Source organism: Eubalaena glacialis, chromosome 4 (assembly GCF_028564815.1).
Source record: "Eubalaena glacialis isolate mEubGla1 chromosome 4, mEubGla1.1.hap2.+ XY, whole genome shotgun sequence".
Taxonomy (NCBI): Eukaryota; Metazoa; Chordata; class Mammalia; order Artiodactyla; family Balaenidae; genus Eubalaena; species Eubalaena glacialis.
Genome location: NC_083719.1, coordinates 164,007,388 through 164,025,224, shown reverse-complemented (window position 1 = coordinate 164,025,224; position 17,837 = coordinate 164,007,388).

Sequence of the window (17,837 nt, the reverse complement as noted above, 5' to 3'; positions counted from 1 at the left end):
AGGTAAAGCCTTGAAGAGCCCTGCTGAAGCGGCACGTGGAGAAGTTTCCTTGAGACAGGAGTTGCAGTTCTCCTTTCTTTTAACGTTACTACGCTTTTCAAGACACCTAGGATCTCGCCTGGGCACCCTATTCCGTGCAAGAACACCGAGTACCGGCAGGCTCCACTGGGTTGCTAAGAAACATCCAGGCCCGGATACCTTTCCCAGTCACTCTGTGTATGCTAAGTGTAGGGCAACACACTGCACTCTTCCTTGGGAGAGCTACATTTCCTCAGCACTCCAACAGCTCCAGGTAATCTGTTCTCTCACGTCCTACATGTCATGCAAATTGCCTCAATGCCCTAGGCTGAGCGGCACTGAGAAATCAAAACTGCTTTGCATTCCTTCTACAAAGTCATACCTTAAGACCCCATACTTACAGGAGAAACTCGGCTTGCGTTCCTCCTGTAACCAAAGCACAGTTCTTCCTCTTACACTGCAGGGTTTTAGAAGAGCCTAAGCCCCGATAGCGTTACCAAAGCGTTCCTTGGGAGAGGCAGTTCGCTACATGCAGAACTCCGTGCCAAGAAAACATTCTTCAGGGAAGGGACCATTGTGTAGTTTGAGGGAATATTTACTTGGTAGACATCACAAGGGGGTAGGCTGCGTGCTCACTGGAAACGGAGACCTGATGGCACAAGGCTTGCTTTCCCATTTTGAAAGCTCCATTCATGCTGCCTTGAAGCTACCTAATACCAGTGTTTTGGATGGGTCTCTAGTCACTGTAGGCAGGGCTCTGGGAAGGGAATGAGTTTTCTCTAAATCAACAGGGTGCTCTCGTAGCCTGGGTGGGAGCTCCACCTGAGACGCTCTAGAGCTCAAAGGAAACTTGACGTGAGTCGTTTCCTCAAGGTAAAGCCTTGAAGAGCCCTGCTGAAGCCGAAGCGTGGAGCAGTTTCCTGGAGACATGAGTTGCAGTTCTGCTTTCTTTGAACGTTAGTACGCTTATTTAGACACCTAGTAACTCTCGTGGGCACCCTATTCCCTGCACGAACACCGAGGACCGGCATGCTCGACTGGGAAGCTCAGAAACATCCAGGCCCGGAAACCTTTCCCAGTCACTCTCAATATGCTAAGGGTAGGGCAACACACTGCACGCCTCCTTGGGAGAGCTAGATTTCCTCAGCACTCCAACAGCTCCAGGCAATCTGTTGTCTCACGTCTACATGTCATGCATATCTGCCTCAATGCCCTAGGCTGAGCCGCACTGAGAAACCAATACTCTTTCACATTCCTTCTACAAAGTCATACCTTAAGACCCCATACTTACAGGAGAAAGTTGCCTTGCGTTCCTGCTGTAACCAAAGCACAGTTCTTCCTCTTACACTGCAGGGTTTTAGAAGAGCCTAAGCCCCGATAGCGTTACCAAAGCATTCCTTGGGAGAGGCAGTTCGCTACATGCAGAACTCCGTGCCAAGAAAACATTCTTCAGGGAAGGGACCATTGTGTAGTTTGAGGGAATATTTACTTGGTAGACATCACAAGGGGGTAGGCTGCGTGTTCCCTGGAAACGGAGACCTGATGGCACAAGGCTTGCTTTCCCATTTTGAAAGCTCCATTCATGCTGCCTTGAAGCTACCTAAATACCAGTGTTCTGGACGGGTCTCTAGTCACTGTAGGCAGGGCTCTGGGAAGGGAACGAGTTTTCTCTAAATCAACAGGGTGCTTTCGTAAACTGGGTGGGAGCTCCACCTGAGACGCTCTAGAGCTGAAAGGAAACTTGACGTGAGTCGTTTCCTCAAGGTAAAGCCTTGAAGAGCCCTGTTGAAGCCAAAGCGTGGAGCAGTTTCCTGGAGACACGAGTTGCAGTTCTGCTTTCTTTGAACGTTAGTAGGCTTATTTAGACACCTAGTAACTCTCGTGGGCACCCTATTCCCTGCACGAACACCGAGGACCGGCATGCTCGACTGGGAAGCTCAGAAACATCCAGGCCCGGAAACCTTTCCCAGTCACTCTCAATATGCTAAGGGTAGGGCAACACACTGCACGCCTCCCTGGGAGAGCTGGATTTCCTGAGCACTCCAACAGCTCCAGGCAATCTGTTGTCTCACGTCTACATGTCATGCATATCGGCCTCAATGCCCTAGGCTGAGCGGCACTGAGTAACCAATACTGTTTCACATTCCTTCTACAAAGTCATACCTTAAGACCCCATACTTACAGGAGAAAGTTGCCTTGCGTTCCCGCTGTAACCAAAGCACAGTCCTTCCTCTTACACTGCAGGGTTTTAGAAGAGGCTAAGCCCCTATAGCGTACCTAGAGCATTCCTTGGGAGAGGCAGTTCGCTACATGCAGAACTCCGTGCCAAGAACACGTTATTCAGGGAAGGGACCAGTGTGTCGCTAGAGTGTATATTAACTTGGTAGAAATCACAAGGAGGTAGGCTGCGTGTTCACTGGAAACGGGGACCTGATGGCACAAGGTTTGCTTTCCCATTTTGAAAGCTCCATTCATGCCGCCTTGAACCTACCTAAATACCAGTGTTTTGGACGAGTTTCTAGTCACTGTAGGCAGGGCTCTGGGAAGGGAACGAGTTTTCTCTAAATCAACAGGGTGCTTTCAAAGCCTGGGTGGGAGCTCCTCCTGAGACACTCTAGAGCTACAAGGAAACTTGACGTGAGTCCTTTCCTCAAGGTAAAGCCTTGAAGAGCCCTGCTGAAGCGGCACGTGGAGAAGTTTCCTTGAGACAGGAGTTGCAGTTCTCCTTTCTTTTAACGTTACTACGCTTTTCAAGACACCTAGGATCTCGCCTGGGCACCCTATTCCGTGCAAGAACACCGAGTACCGGCAGGCTCCACTGGGTTGCTAAGAAACATCCAGGCCCGGATACCTTTCCCAGTCACTCTGTGTATGCTAAGTGTAGGGCAACACACTGCACTCTTCCTTGGGAGAGCTACATTTCCTCAGCACTCCAACAGCTCCAGGTAATCTGTTCTCTCACGTCCTACATGTCATGCAAATTGCCTCAATGCCCTAGGCTGAGCGGCACTGAGAAATCAAAACTGCTTTGCATTCCTTCTACAAAGTCATACCTTAAGACCCCATACTTACAGGAGAAACTCGGCTTGCGTTCCTCCTGTAACCAAAGCACAGTTCTTCCTCTTACACTGCAGGGTTTTAGAAGAGCCTAAGCCCCGATAGCGTTACCAAAGCGTTCCTTGGGAGAGGCAGTTCGCTACATGCAGAACTCCGTGCCAAGAAAACATTCTTCAGGGAAGGGACCATTGTGTAGTTTGAGGGAATATTTACTTGGTAGACATCACAAGGGGGTAGGCTGCGTGCTCACTGGAAACGGAGACCTGATGGCACAAGACTTGCTTTCCCATTTTGAAAGCTCCATTCATGCTGCCTTGAAGCTACCTAATACCAGTGTTTTGGATGGGTCTCTAGTCACTGTAGGCAGGGCTCTGGGAAGGGAATGAGTTTTCTCTAAATCAACAGGGTGCTCTCGTAGCCTGGGTGGGAGCTCCACCTGAGACGCTCTAGAGCTCAAAGGAAACTTGACGTGAGTCGTTTCCTCAAGGTAAAGCCTTGAAGAGCCCTGCTGAAGCCGAAGCGTGGAGCAGTTTCCTGGAGACATGAGTTGCAGTTCTGCTTTCTTTGAACGTTAGTACGCTTATTTAGACACCTAGTAACTCTCGTGGGCACCCTATTCCCTGCACGAACACCGAGGACCGGCATGCTCGACTGGGAAGCTCAGAAACATCCAGGCCCGGAAACCTTTCCCAGTCACTCTCAATATGCTAAGGGTAGGGCAACACACTGCACGCCTCCTTGGGAGAGCTAGATTTCCTCAGCACTCCAACAGCTCCAGGCAATCTGTTGTCTCACGTCTACATGTCATGCATATCTGCCTCAATGCCCTAGGCTGAGCCGCACTGAGAAACCAATACTCTTTCACATTCCTTCTACAAAGTCATACCTTAAGACCCCATACTTACAGGAGAAAGTTGCCTTGCGTTCCTGCTGTAACCAAAGCACAGTTCTTCCTCTTACACTGCAGGGTTTTAGAAGAGCCTAAGCCCCGATAGCGTTACCAAAGCATTCCTTGGGAGAGGCAGTTCGCTACATGCAGAACTCCGTGCCAAGAAAACATTCTTCAGGGAAGGGACCATTGTGTAGTTTGAGGGAATATTTACTTGGTAGACATCACAAGGGGGTAGGCTGCGTGTTCCCTGGAAACGGAGACCTGATGGCACAAGGCTTGCTTTCCCATTTTGAAAGCTCCATTCATGCTGCCTTGAAGCTACCTAAATACCAGTGTTCTGGACGGGTCTCTAGTCACTGTAGGCAGGGCTCTGGGAAGGGAACGAGTTTTCTCTAAATCAACAGGGTGCTTTCGTAAACTGGGTGGGAGCTCCACCTGAGACGCTCTAGAGCTGAAAGGAAACTTGACGTGAGTCGTTTACTCAAGGTAAAGCCTTGAAGAGCCCTGTTGAAGCCAAAGCGTGGAGCAGTTTCCTGGAGACACGAGTTGCAGTTCTGCTTTCTTTGAACGTTAGTAGGCTTATTTAGACACCTAGTAACTCTCGTGGGCACCCTATTCCCTGCACGAACACCGAGGACCGGCATGCTCGACTGGGAAGCTCAGAAACATCCAGGCCCGGAAACCTTTCCCAGTCACTCTCAATATGCTAAGGGTAGGGCAACACACTGCACGCCTCCTTGGGAGAGCTAGATTTCCTGAGCACTCCAACAGCTCCAGGCAATCTGTTGTCTCACGTCTACATGTCATGCATATCTGCCTCAATGCCCTAGGCTGAGCGGCACTGAGAAACCAATACTCTTTCACATTCCTTCTACAAAGTCATACCTTAAGACCCCATACTTACAGGAGAAAGTTGGCTTGCGTTCCTGCTGTAACCAAAGCACAGTTCTTCCTCTTACACTGCAGGGTTTTAGAAGAGGCTAAGCCCCTATAGCGTACCTAGAGCATTCCTTGGGAGAGGCAGTTCGCTACATGCAGAACTCCGTGCCAAGAACACGTTATTCAGGGAAGGGACCAGTGTGTCGCTAGAATGTATATTAACTTGGTAGAAATCACAGGGAGGTAGGCTGCGTGTTCACTGGAAACGGGGACCTGATGGCACAAGGCTTGCTTTCCCATTTTGAAAGCTCCATTCATGCCGCCTTGAACCTACCTAAATACCAGTGTTTTGGACGAGTTTCTAGTCACTGTAGGCAGGGCTCTGGGAAGGGAACGAGTTTTCTCTAAATCAACAGGGTGCTTTCATAGCCTGGGTGGGAGCTCCTCCTGAGACGCTCTAGAGCTACAAGGAAACTTGACGTGAGTCCTTTCCTCAAGGTAAAGCCTTGAAGAGCCCTGCTGAAGCGGCACGTGGAGAAGTTTCCTTGAGACATGAGTTGCAGTTCTCCTTTCTTTTAACGTTACTACGCTTTTCAAGACACCTAGGATCTCGCCTGGGCACCCTATTCCGTGCAAGAACACCGAGTACCGGCAGGCTCCACTGGGTTGCTAAGAAACATCCAGGCCCGGATACCTTTCCCAGTCACTCTGTGTATGCTAAGTGTAGGGCAACACACTGCACTCTTCCTTGGGAGAGCTACATTTCCTCAGCACTCCAACAGCTCCAAGTAATCTGTTCTCTCACGTCCTACATGTCATGCAAATTGCCTCAATGCCCTAGGCTGAGCGGCACTGAGAAATCAAAACTGCTTTGCATTCCTTCTACAAAGTCATACCTTAAGACCCCATACTTACAGGAGAAACTCGGCTTGCGTTCCTCCTGTAACCAAAGCACAGTTCTTCCTCTTACACTGCAGGGTTTTAGAAGAGCCTAAGCCCCGATAGCGTTACCAAAGCGTTCCTTGGGAGAGGCAGTTCGCTACATGCAGAACTCCGTGCCAAGAAAACATTCTTCAGGGAAGGGACCATTGTGTAGTTTGAGGGAATATTTACTTGGTAGACATCACAAGGGGGTAGGCTGCGTGCTCACTGGAAACGGAGACCTGATGGCACAAGGCTTGCTTTCCCATTTTGAAAGCTCCATTCATGCTGCCTTGAAGCTACCTAATACCAGTGTTTTGGATGGGTCTCTAGTCACTGTAGGCAGGGCTCTGGGAAGGGAATGAGTTTTCTCTAAATCAACAGGGTGCTCTCGTAGCCTGGGTGGGAGCTCCACCTGAGACGCTCTAGAGCTCAAAGGAAACTTGACGTGAGTCGTTTCCTCAAGGTAAAGCCTTGAAGAGCCCTGCTGAAGCCGAAGCGTGGAGCAGTTTCCTGGAGACATGAGTTGCAGTTCTGCTTTCTTTGAACGTTAGTACGCTTATTTAGACACCTAGTAACTCTCGTGGGCACCCTATTCCCTGCACGAACACCGAGGACCGGCATGCTCGACTGGGAAGCTCAGAAACATCCAGGCCCGGAAACCTTTCCCAGTCACTCTCAATATGCTAAGGGTAGGGCAACACACTGCACGCCTCCTTGGGAGAGCTAGATTTCCTCAGCACTCCAACAGCTCCAGGCAATCTGTTGTCTCACGTCTACATGTCATGCATATCTGCCTCAATGCCCTAGGCTGAGCCGCACTGAGAAACCAATACTCTTTCACATTCCTTCTACAAAGTCATACCTTAAGACCCCATACTTACAGGAGAAAGTTGCCTTGCGTTCCTGCTGTAACCAAAGCACAGTTCTTCCTCTTACACTGCAGGGTTTTAGAAGAGGCTAAGCCCCTATAGCGTACCTAGAGCATTCCTTGAGAGAGGCAGTTCGCTACATGCAGAACTCCGTGCCAAGAACACGTTATTCAGGGAAGGGACCAGTGTGTCTCTAGAGTGTATATTAACTTGGTAGAAATCACAAGGAGGTAGGCTGCGTGTTCACTGGAAACGGGGACCTGATGGCACAAGGCTTGCTTTCCCATTTTGAAAGCTCCATTCATGCCGCCTTGAACCTACCTAAATACCAGTGTTTTGGACGAGTTTCTAGTCACTGTAGGCAGGGCTCTGGGAAGGGAACGAGTTTTCTCGAAATCAACAGGGTGCTTTCGTAGCCTGGGTGGGAGCTCCTCCTGAGACGCTCTAGAGCTACAAGGAAACTTGACGTGAGTCCTTTCCTCAAGGTAAAGCCTTGAAGAGCCCTGCTGAAGCGGCACGTGGAGAAGTTTCCTTGAGACAGGAGTTGCAGTTTTCCTTTCTTTTAACGTTACTACGCTTTTCAAGACACCTAGGATCTCGCCTGGGCACCCTATTCCGTGCAAGAACACCGAGTACCGGCAGGCTCCACTGGGTTGCTAAGAAACATCCAGGCCCGGATAATTTTCCCAGTCACTCTGTGTATGCTAAGTGTAGGGCAACACACTGCACTCTTCCTTGGGAGAGCTACATTTCCTCAGCACTCCAACAGCTCCAGGTAATCTGTTCTCTCACGTCCTACATGTCATGCAAATTGCCTCAATGCCCTAGGCTGAGCGGCACTGAGAAATCAAAACTGCTTCGCATTCCTTCTACAAAGTCATACCTTAAGACCCCATACTTACAGGAGAAACTCGGCTTGCGTTCCTCCTGTAACCAAAGCACAGTTCTTCCTCTTACACTGCAGGGTTTTAGAAGAGCCTAAGCCCCGATAGCGTTACCAAAGCGTTCCTTGGGAGAGGCAGTTCGCTACATGCAGAACTCCGTGCCAAGAAAACATTCTTCAGGGAAGGGACCATTGTGTAGTTTGAGGGAATATTTACTTGGTAGACATCACAAGGGGGTAGGCTGCGTGTTACCTGGAAACGGAGACCTGATGGCACAAGGCTTGCTTTCCCATTTTGAAAGCGCCATTCATGCTGCCTTGAAGCTACCTAAATACCAGTATTTTGGACGGGTCTCTAGTCACTGTAGGCAGGGCTGTGGGAAGGGAACGAGTTTTCTCTAAATCAACAGGGTGCTTTCGTAGCCTGGTGGGAGCTCCACCTAGAAGCTCTAGAGCTCAAAGGAAACTTGACGTGAGTCGTTTCCTCAAGGTAAAGCCTTGAAGAGCCCTGCTGAAGCCAAAGCGTGGAGCAGTTTCCTGGAGACATGAGTTGCAGTTCTGCTTTCTTTGAACGTTAGTACGCTTATGAAGACACCTAGTAACTCCCGTGGGCACCCTATTCCCTGCAAGAACACCGAGGACCGGCATGCTCGAATGGGAAGCTCAGAAACATCAAGGCCCGGAAACCTTTCCCAGTCACTCTGTGTATGCTAAGTGTAGGGCAACACACTGCACGCCTCCTTGGGAGAGCTAGATTTCCTCAGCACTCCAACAGCTCCAGGCAATCTGTTGTCTCACGTCTACATGTCATGCATATCTGCCTCAATGCCCTAGGCTGAGCGGCACTGAGTAACCAATACTGTTTCACAGTCCTTCTACAAAGTCATACCTTAAGACCCCATACTTACAGGAGAAAGTTGGCTTGCATTCCTCCTGTAACCAAAGCACAGTTCTTCCTCTTACACTGCAGGGTTTTAGAAGAGCCTAAGCACCGAAAGCGTTACCAAAGCGTTCCTTGGGAGAGGCAGTTCGCTACATGCAGAACTCCGTGCCAAGAAAACATTCTTCAGGGAAGGGACCATTGTGTAGTTTGAGGGAATATTTACTTGGTAGACATCACAAGGGGGTAGGCTGCGTGCTCACTGGAAACGGAGACCTGATGGCACAAGTCTTGCTTTCCCATTTTGAAAGCTCCATTCATGCCGCCTTGAACCTACCTAAATACCAGAGTTTTGGACGAGTTTCTAGTCACTGTAGGCAGGGCTCTGGGAAGGGATCGAGTTTTCTCTAAATCAACAGGGTGCTTTCATAGCCTGGGTGGGAGCTCCTCCTGAGACGCTCTAGAGCCTCAAGGAAACTTGACGTGAGTCCTTTCCTCAAGGTAAAGCCTTGAAGAGCCCTGCTGAAGCGGAACGTGGAGAAGTTTCCTTGAGACATGAGTTGCAGTTCTCCTTTCTTTTAACATTAGTACGCTTTTCAAGACACCTAGGATCTCGCCTGGGCACCCTATTCCGTGCAAGAACACCGAGTACCGGCAGGCTCCACTGGGTTGCTAAGAAACATCCAGGCCCGGATACCTTTCCCAGTCACTCTGTGTATGCTAAGTGTAGGGCAACACACTGCACTCTTCCTTGGGAGAGCTACATTTCCTCAGCACTCCAACAGCTCCAGGTAATCTGTTCTCTCACGTCCTACATGTCATGCAAATTGCCTCAATGCCCTAGGCTGAGCGGCACTGAGAAATCAAAACTGCTTTGCATTCGTTCTACAAAGTCATACCTTAAGACCCCATACTTACAGGAGAAACTCGGCTTGCGTTCCTCCTGTAACCAAAGCACAGTTCTTCCTCTTACACTGCAGGGTTTTAGAAGAGCCTAAGCCCCGATAGCGTTACCAAAGCGTTCCTTGGGAGAGGCAGTTCGCTACATGCAGAACTCCGTGCCAAGAAAACATTCTTCAGGGAAGGAACCATTGTGTAGTTTGAGGGAATATTTACTTGGTACACATCACAAGGGGGTAGGCTGCGTGCTCACTGGAAACGGAGACCTGATGGCACAAGGCTTGCTTTCCCATTTTGAAAGCTCCATTCATGCTGCCTTGAAGCTACCTAAATACCAGTGTTTTGGACGGGTCTCTAGTAACTGTAGGCAGGGCTCTGGGAAGGGAACGAGTTTTCTCTAAATCAACAGGGTGCTTTCGTAGCCTGGGTGGGAGCTCCACCTGAGACGCTCTAGAGCTCAAAGGAAACTTGACGTGAGTCGTTTCCTCAAGGTAAAGCCTTGAAGAGCCCTGCTGAAGCCGAAGCGTGGAGCAGTTTCCTGGAGACACGAGTTGCAGTTCTGCTTTCTTTGAACGTTAGTACGCTTATGAAGACACCTAGTAACTCCCGTGGGCACCCTATTCCCTGCAAGAACACCGAGGACCGGCATGCTCGACTGGGAAGCTCAGAAACATCAAGGCCCGGAAACCTTTCCCAGTCACTCTCAATATGCTAAGTGTAGGGCAACACACTGCACGCCTCCTTGGGAGAGCTAGATTTCCTCAGCACTCCAACAGCTCAAGGCAATCTGTTGTCTCACATCTACATGTCATGCATATCTGCCTCAGTGCCCTAGGCTGAGCGGCACTGAGTAACCAATACTGTTTCACAGTCCTTCTACAAAGTCATACCTTAAGACCCCATACTTACAGGAGAAAGTTGGCTTGCATTCCTCCTGTAACCAAAGCACAGTTCTTCCTCTTACACTGCAGGGTTTTAGAAGAGCCTAAGCACCGAAAGCGTTACCAAAGCGTTCCTTGGGAGAGGCAGTTCGCTACATGCAGAACTCCGTGCCAAGAACACGTTATTCAGGGAAGGGACCATTGTGTAGTTTGAGGGAATATTTACTTGGTAGACATCACAAGGGGGTAGGCTGCGTGTTCCCTGGAAACGGAGACCTGATGGCACAAGGCTTGCTTTCCCATTTTGAAAGCTCCATTCATGCTGCCTTGAAGCTACCTAAATACCAGTGTTCTGGACGGGTCTCTAGTCACTGTAGGCAGGGCTCTGGGAAGGGAACGAGTTTTCTCTAAATCAACAGGGTGCTTTCGTAAACTGGGTGGGAGCTCCACCTGAGACGCTCTAGAGCTGAAAGGAAACTTGACGTGAGTCGTTTCCTCAAGGTAAAGCCTTGAAGAGCCCTGTTGAAGCCAAAGCGTGGAGCAGTTTCCTGGAGACACGAGTTGCAGTTCTGCTTTCTTTGAACGTTAGTAGGCTTATTTAGACACCTAGTAACTCTCGTGGGCACCCTATTCCCTGCACGAACACCGAGGACCGGCATGCTCGACTGGGAAGCTCAGAAACATCCAGGCCCGGAAACCTTTCCCAGTCACTCTCAATATGCTAAGGGTAGGGCAACACACTGCACGCCTCCCTGGGAGAGCTGGATTTCCTGAGCACTCCAACAGCTCCAGGCAATCTGTTGTCTCACGTCTACATGTCATGCATATCGGCCTCAATGCCCTAGGCTGAGCGGCACTGAGTAACCAATACTGTTTCACATTCCTTCTACAAAGTCATACCTTAAGACCCCATACTTACAGGAGAAAGTTGCCTTGCGTTCCCGCTGTAACCAAAGCACAGTCCTTCCTCTTACACTGCAGGGTTTTAGAAGAGGCTAAGCCCCTATAGCGTACCTAGAGCATTCCTTGGGAGAGGCAGTTCGCTACATGCAGAACTCCGTGCCAAGAACACGTTATTCAGGGAAGGGACCAGTGTGTCGCTAGAGTGTATATTAACTTGGTAGAAATCACAAGGAGGTAGGCTGCGTATTCACTGGAAACGGGGACCTGATGGCACAAGGTTTGCTTTCCCATTTTGAAAGCTCCATTCATGCCGCCTTGAACCTACCTAAATACCAGTGTTTTGGACGAGTTTCTAGTCACTGTAGGCAGGGCTCTGGGAAGGGAACGAGTTTTCTCTAAATCAACAGGGTGCTTTCAAAGCCTGGGTGGGAGCTCCTCCTGAGACACTCTAGAGCTACAAGGAAACTTGACGTGAGTCCTTTCCTCAAGGTAAAGCCTTGAAGAGCCCTGCTGAAGCGGCACGTGGAGAAGTTTCCTTGAGACAGGAGTTGCAGTTCTCCTTTCTTTTAACGTTACTACGCTTTTCAAGACACCTAGGATCTCGCCTGGGCACCCTATTCCGTGCAAGAACACCGAGTACCGGCAGGCTCCACTGGGTTGCTAAGAAACATCCAGGCCCGGATACCTTTCCCAGTCACTCTGTGTATGCTAAGTGTAGGGCAACACACTGCACTCTTCCTTGGGAGAGCTACATTTCCTCAGCACTCCAACAGCTCCAGGTAATCTGTTCTCTCACGTCCTACATGTCATGCAAATTGCCTCAATGCCCTAGGCTGAGCGGCACTGAGAAATCAAAACTGCTTTGCATTCCTTCTACAAAGTCATACCTTAAGACCCCATACTTACAGGAGAAACTCGGCTTGCGTTCCTCCTGTAACCAAAGCACAGTTCTTCCTCTTACACTGCAGGGTTTTAGAAGAGCCTAAGCCCCGATAGCGTTACCAAAGCGTTCCTTGGGAGAGGCAGTTCGCTACATGCAGAACTCCGTGCCAAGAAAACATTCTTCAGGGAAGGGACCATTGTGTAGTTTGAGGGAATATTTACTTGGTAGACATCACAAGGGGGTAGGCTGCGTGCTCACTGGAAACGGAGACCTGATGGCACAAGACTTGCTTTCCCATTTTGAAAGCTCCATTCATGCTGCCTTGAAGCTACCTAATACCAGTGTTTTGGATGGGTCTCTAGTCACTGTAGGCAGGGCTCTGGGAAGGGAATGAGTTTTCTCTAAATCAACAGGGTGCTCTCGTAGCCTGGGTGGGAGCTCCACCTGAGACGCTCTAGAGCTCAAAGGAAACTTGACGTGAGTCGTTTCCTCAAGGTAAAGCCTTGAAGAGCCCTGCTGAAGCCGAAGCGTGGAGCAGTTTCCTGGAGACATGAGTTGCAGTTCTGCTTTCTTTGAACGTTAGTACGCTTATTTAGACACCTAGTAACTCTCGTGGGCACCCTATTCCCTGCACGAACACCGAGGACCGGCATGCTCGACTGGGAAGCTCAGAAACATCCAGGCCCGGAAACCTTTCCCAGTCACTCTCAATATGCTAAGGGTAGGGCAACACACTGCACGCCTCCTTGGGAGAGCTAGATTTCCTCAGCACTCCAACAGCTCCAGGCAATCTGTTGTCTCACGTCTACATGTCATGCATATCTGCCTCAATGCCCTAGGCTGAGCCGCACTGAGAAACCAATACTCTTTCACATTCCTTCTACAAAGTCATACCTTAAGACCCCATACTTACAGGAGAAAGTTGCCTTGCGTTCCTGCTGTAACCAAAGCACAGTTCTTCCTCTTACACTGCAGGGTTTTAGAAGAGCCTAAGCCCCGATAGCGTTACCAAAGCATTCCTTGGGAGAGGCAGTTCGCTACATGCAGAACTCCGTGCCAAGAAAACATTCTTCAGGGAAGGGACCATTGTGTAGTTTGAGGGAATATTTACTTGGTAGACATCACAAGGGGGTAGGCTGCGTGTTCCCTGGAAACGGAGACCTGATGGCACAAGGCTTGCTTTCCCATTTTGAAAGCTCCATTCATGCTGCCTTGAAGCTACCTAAATACCAGTGTTCTGGACGGGTCTCTAGTCACTGTAGGCAGGGCTCTGGGAAGGGAACGAGTTTTCTCTAAATCAACAGGGTGCTTTCGTAAACTGGGTGGGAGCTCCACCTGAGACGCTCTAGAGCTGAAAGGAAACTTGACGTGAGTCGTTTACTCAAGGTAAAGCCTTGAAGAGCCCTGTTGAAGCCAAAGCGTGGAGCAGTTTCCTGGAGACACGAGTTGCAGTTCTGCTTTCTTTGAACGTTAGTAGGCTTATTTAGACACCTAGTAACTCTCGTGGGCACCCTATTCCCTGCACGAACACCGAGGACCGGCATGCTCGACTGGGAAGCTCAGAAACATCCAGGCCCGGAAACCTTTCCCAGTCACTCTCAATATGCTAAGGGTAGGGCAACACACTGCACGCCTCCTTGGGAGAGCTAGATTTCCTCAGCACTCCAACAGCTCCAGGCAATCTGTTGTCTCACGTCTACATGTCATGCATATCTGCCTCAATGCCCTAGGCTGAGCGGCACTGAGAAACCAATACTCTTTCACATTCCTTCTACAAAGTCATACCTTAAGACCCCATACTTACAGGAGAAAGTTGGCTTGCGTTCCTGCTGTAACCAAAGCACAGTTCTTCCTCTTACACTGCAGGGTTTTAGAAGAGGCTAAGCCCCTATAGCGTACCTAGAGCATTCCTTGGGAGAGGCAGTTCGCTACATGCAGAACTCCGTGCCAAGAACACGTTATTCAGGGAAGGGACCAGTGTGTCGCTAGAATGTATATTAACTTGGTAGAAATCACAGGGAGGTAGGCTGCGTGTTCACTGGAAACGGGGACCTGATGGCACAAGGCTTGCTTTCCCATTTTGAAAGCTCCATTCATGCCGCCTTGAACCTACCTAAATACCAGTGTTTTGGACGAGTTTCTAGTCACTGTAGGCAGGGCTCTGGGAAGGGAACGAGTTTTCTCTAAATCAACAGGGTGCTTTCATAGCCTGGGTGGGAGCTCCTCCTGAGACGCTCTAGAGCTACAAGGAAACTTGACGTGAGTCCTTTCCTCAAGGTAAAGCCTTGAAGAGCCCTGCTGAAGCGGCACGTGGAGAAGTTTCCTTGAGACATGAGTTGCAGTTCTCCTTTCTTTTAACGTTACTACGCTTTTCAAGACACCTAGGATCTCGCCTGGGCACCCTATTCCGTGCAAGAACACCGAGTACCGGCAGGCTCCACTGGGTTGCTAAGAAACATCCAGGCCCGGATACCTTTCCCAGTCACTCTGTGTATGCTAAGTGTAGGGCAACACACTGCACTCTTCCTTGGGAGAGCTACATTTCCTCAGCACTCCAACAGCTCCAAGTAATCTGTTCTCTCACGTCCTACATGTCATGCAAATTGCCTCAATGCCCTAGGCTGAGCGGCACTGAGAAATCAAAACTGCTTTGCATTCCTTCTACAAAGTCATACCTTAAGACCCCATACTTACAGGAGAAACTCGGCTTGCGTTCCTCCTGTAACCAAAGCACAGTTCTTCCTCTTACACTGCAGGGTTTTAGAAGAGCCTAAGCCCCGATAGCGTTACCAAAGCGTTCCTTGGGAGAGGCAGTTCGCTACATGCAGAACTCCGTGCCAAGAAAACATTCTTCAGGGAAGGGACCATTGTGTAGTTTGAGGGAATATTTACTTGGTAGACATCACAAGGGGGTAGGCTGCGTGCTCACTGGAAACGGAGACCTGATGGCACAAGGCTTGCTTTCCCATTTTGAAAGCTCCATTCATGCTGCCTTGAAGCTACCTAATACCAGTGTTTTGGATGGGTCTCTAGTCACTGTAGGCAGGGCTCTGGGAAGGGAATGAGTTTTCTCTAAATCAACAGGGTGCTCTCGTAGCCTGGGTGGGAGCTCCACCTGAGACGCTCTAGAGCTCAAAGGAAACTTGACGTGAGTCGTTTCCTCAAGGTAAAGCCTTGAAGAGCCCTGCTGAAGCCGAAGCGTGGAGCAGTTTCCTGGAGACATGAGTTGCAGTTCTGCTTTCTTTGAAAGTTAGTACGCTTATTTAGACACCTAGTAACTCTCGTGGGCACCCTATTCCCTGCACGAACACCGAGGACCGGCATGCTCGACTGGGAAGCTCAGAAACATCCAGGCCCGGAAACCTTTCCCAGTCACTCTCAATATGCTAAGGGTAGGGCAACACACTGCACGCCTCCTTGGGAGAGCTAGATTTCCTCAGCACTCCAACAGCTCCAGGCAATCTGTTGTCTCACGTCTACATGTCATGCATATCTGCCTCAATGCCCTAGGCTGAGCCGCACTGAGAAACCAATACTCTTTCACATTCCTTCTACAAAGTCATACCTTAAGACCCCATACTTACAGGAGAAAGTTGCCTTGCGTTCCTGCTGTAACCAAAGCACAGTTCTTCCTCTTACACTGCAGGGTTTTAGAAGAGGCTAAGCCCCTATAGCGTACCTAGAGCATTCCTTGAGAGAGGCAGTTCGCTACATGCAGAACTCCGTGCCAAGAACACGTTATTCAGGGAAGGGACCAGTGTGTCTCTAGAGTGTATATTAACTTGGTAGAAATCACAAGGAGGTAGGCTGCGTGTTCACTGGAAACGGGGACCTGATGGCACAAGGCTTGCTTTCCCATTTTGAAAGCTCCATTCATGCCGCCTTGAACCTACCTAAATACCAGTGTTTTGGACGAGTTTCTAGTCACTGTAGGCAGGGCTCTGGGAAGGGAACGAGTTTTCTCGAAATCAACAGGGTGCTTTCGTAGCCTGGGTGGGAGCTCCTCCTGAGACGCTCTAGAGCTACAAGGAAACTTGACGTGAGTCCTTTCCTCAAGGTAAAGCCTTGAAGAGCCCTGCTGAAGCGGCACGTGGAGAAGTTTCCTTGAGACAGGAGTTGCAGTTTTCCTTTCTTTTAACGTTACTACGCTTTTCAAGACACCTAGGATCTCGCCTGGGCACCCTATTCCGTGCAAGAACACCGAGTACCGGCAGGCTCCACTGGGTTGCTAAGAAACATCCAGGCCCGGATAATTTTCCCAGTCACTCTGTGTATGCTAAGTGTAGGGCAACACACTGCACTCTTCCTTGGGAGAGCTACATTTCCTCAGCACTCCAACAGCTCCAGGTAATCTGTTCTCTCACGTCCTACATGTCATGCAAATTGCCTCAATGCCCTAGGCTGAGCGGCACTGAGAAATCAAAACTGCTTCGCATTCCTTCTACAAAGTCATACCTTAAGACCCCATACTTACAGGAGAAACTCGGCTTGCGTTCCTCCTGTAACCAAAGCACAGTTCTTCCTCTTACACTGCAGGGTTTTAGAAGAGCCTAAGCCCCGATAGCGTTACCAAAGCGTTCCTTGGGAGAGGCAGTTCGCTACATGCAGAACTCCGTGCCAAGAAAACATTCTTCAGGGAAGGGACCATTGTGTAGTTTGAGGGAATATTTACTTGGTAGACATCACAAGGGGGTAGGCTGCGTGTTACCTGGAAACGGAGACCTGATGGCACAAGGCTTGCTTTCCCATTTTGAAAGCGCCATTCATGCTGCCTTGAAGCTACCTAAATACCAGTATTTTGGACGGGTCTCTAGTCACTGTAGGCAGGGCTGTGGGAAGGGAACGAGTTTTCTCTAAATCAACAGGGTGCTTTCGTAGCCTGGTGGGAGCTCCACCTAGAAGCTCTAGAGCTCAAAGGAAACTTGACGTGAGTCGTTTCCTCAAGGTAAAGCCTTGAAGAGCCCTGCTGAAGCCAAAGCGTGGAGCAGTTTCCTGGAGACATGAGTTGCAGTTCTGCTTTCTTTGAACGTTAGTACGCTTATGAAGACACCTAGTAACTCCCGTGGGCACCCTATTCCCTGCAAGAACACCGAGGACCGGCATGCTCGAATGGGAAGCTCAGAAACATCAAGGCCCGGAAACCTTTCCCAGTCACTCTGTGTATGCTAAGTGTAGGGCAACACACTGCACGCCTCCTTGGGAGAGCTAGATTTCCTCAGCACTCCAACAGCTCCAGGCAATCTGTTGTCTCACGTCTACATGTCATGCATATCTGCCTCAATGCCCTAGGCTGAGCGGCACTGAGTAACCAATACTGTTTCACAGTCCTTCTACAAAGTCATACCTTAAGACCCCATACTTACAGGAGAAAGTTGGCTTGCATTCCTCCTGTAACCAAAGCACAGTTCTTCCTCTTACACTGCAGGGTTTTAGAAGAGCCTAAGCACCGAAAGCGTTACCAAAGCGTTCCTTGGGAGAGGCAGTTCGCTACATGCAGAACTCCGTGCCAAGAAAACATTCTTCAGGGAAGGGACCATTGTGTAGTTTGAGGGAATATTTACTTGGTAGACATCACAAGGGGGTAGGCTGCGTGCTCACTGGAAACGGAGACCTGATGGCACAAGTCTTGCTTTCCCATTTTGAAAGCTCCATTCATGCCGCCTTGAACCTACCTAAATACCAGAGTTTTGGACGAGTTTCTAGTCACTGTAGGCAGGGCTCTGGGAAGGGATCGAGTTTTCTCTAAATCAACAGGGTGCTTTCATAGCCTGGGTGGGAGCTCCTCCTGAGACGCTCTAGAGCCTCAAGGAAACTTGACGTGAGTCCTTTCCTCAAGGTAAAGCCTTGAAGAGCCCTGCTGAAGCGGAA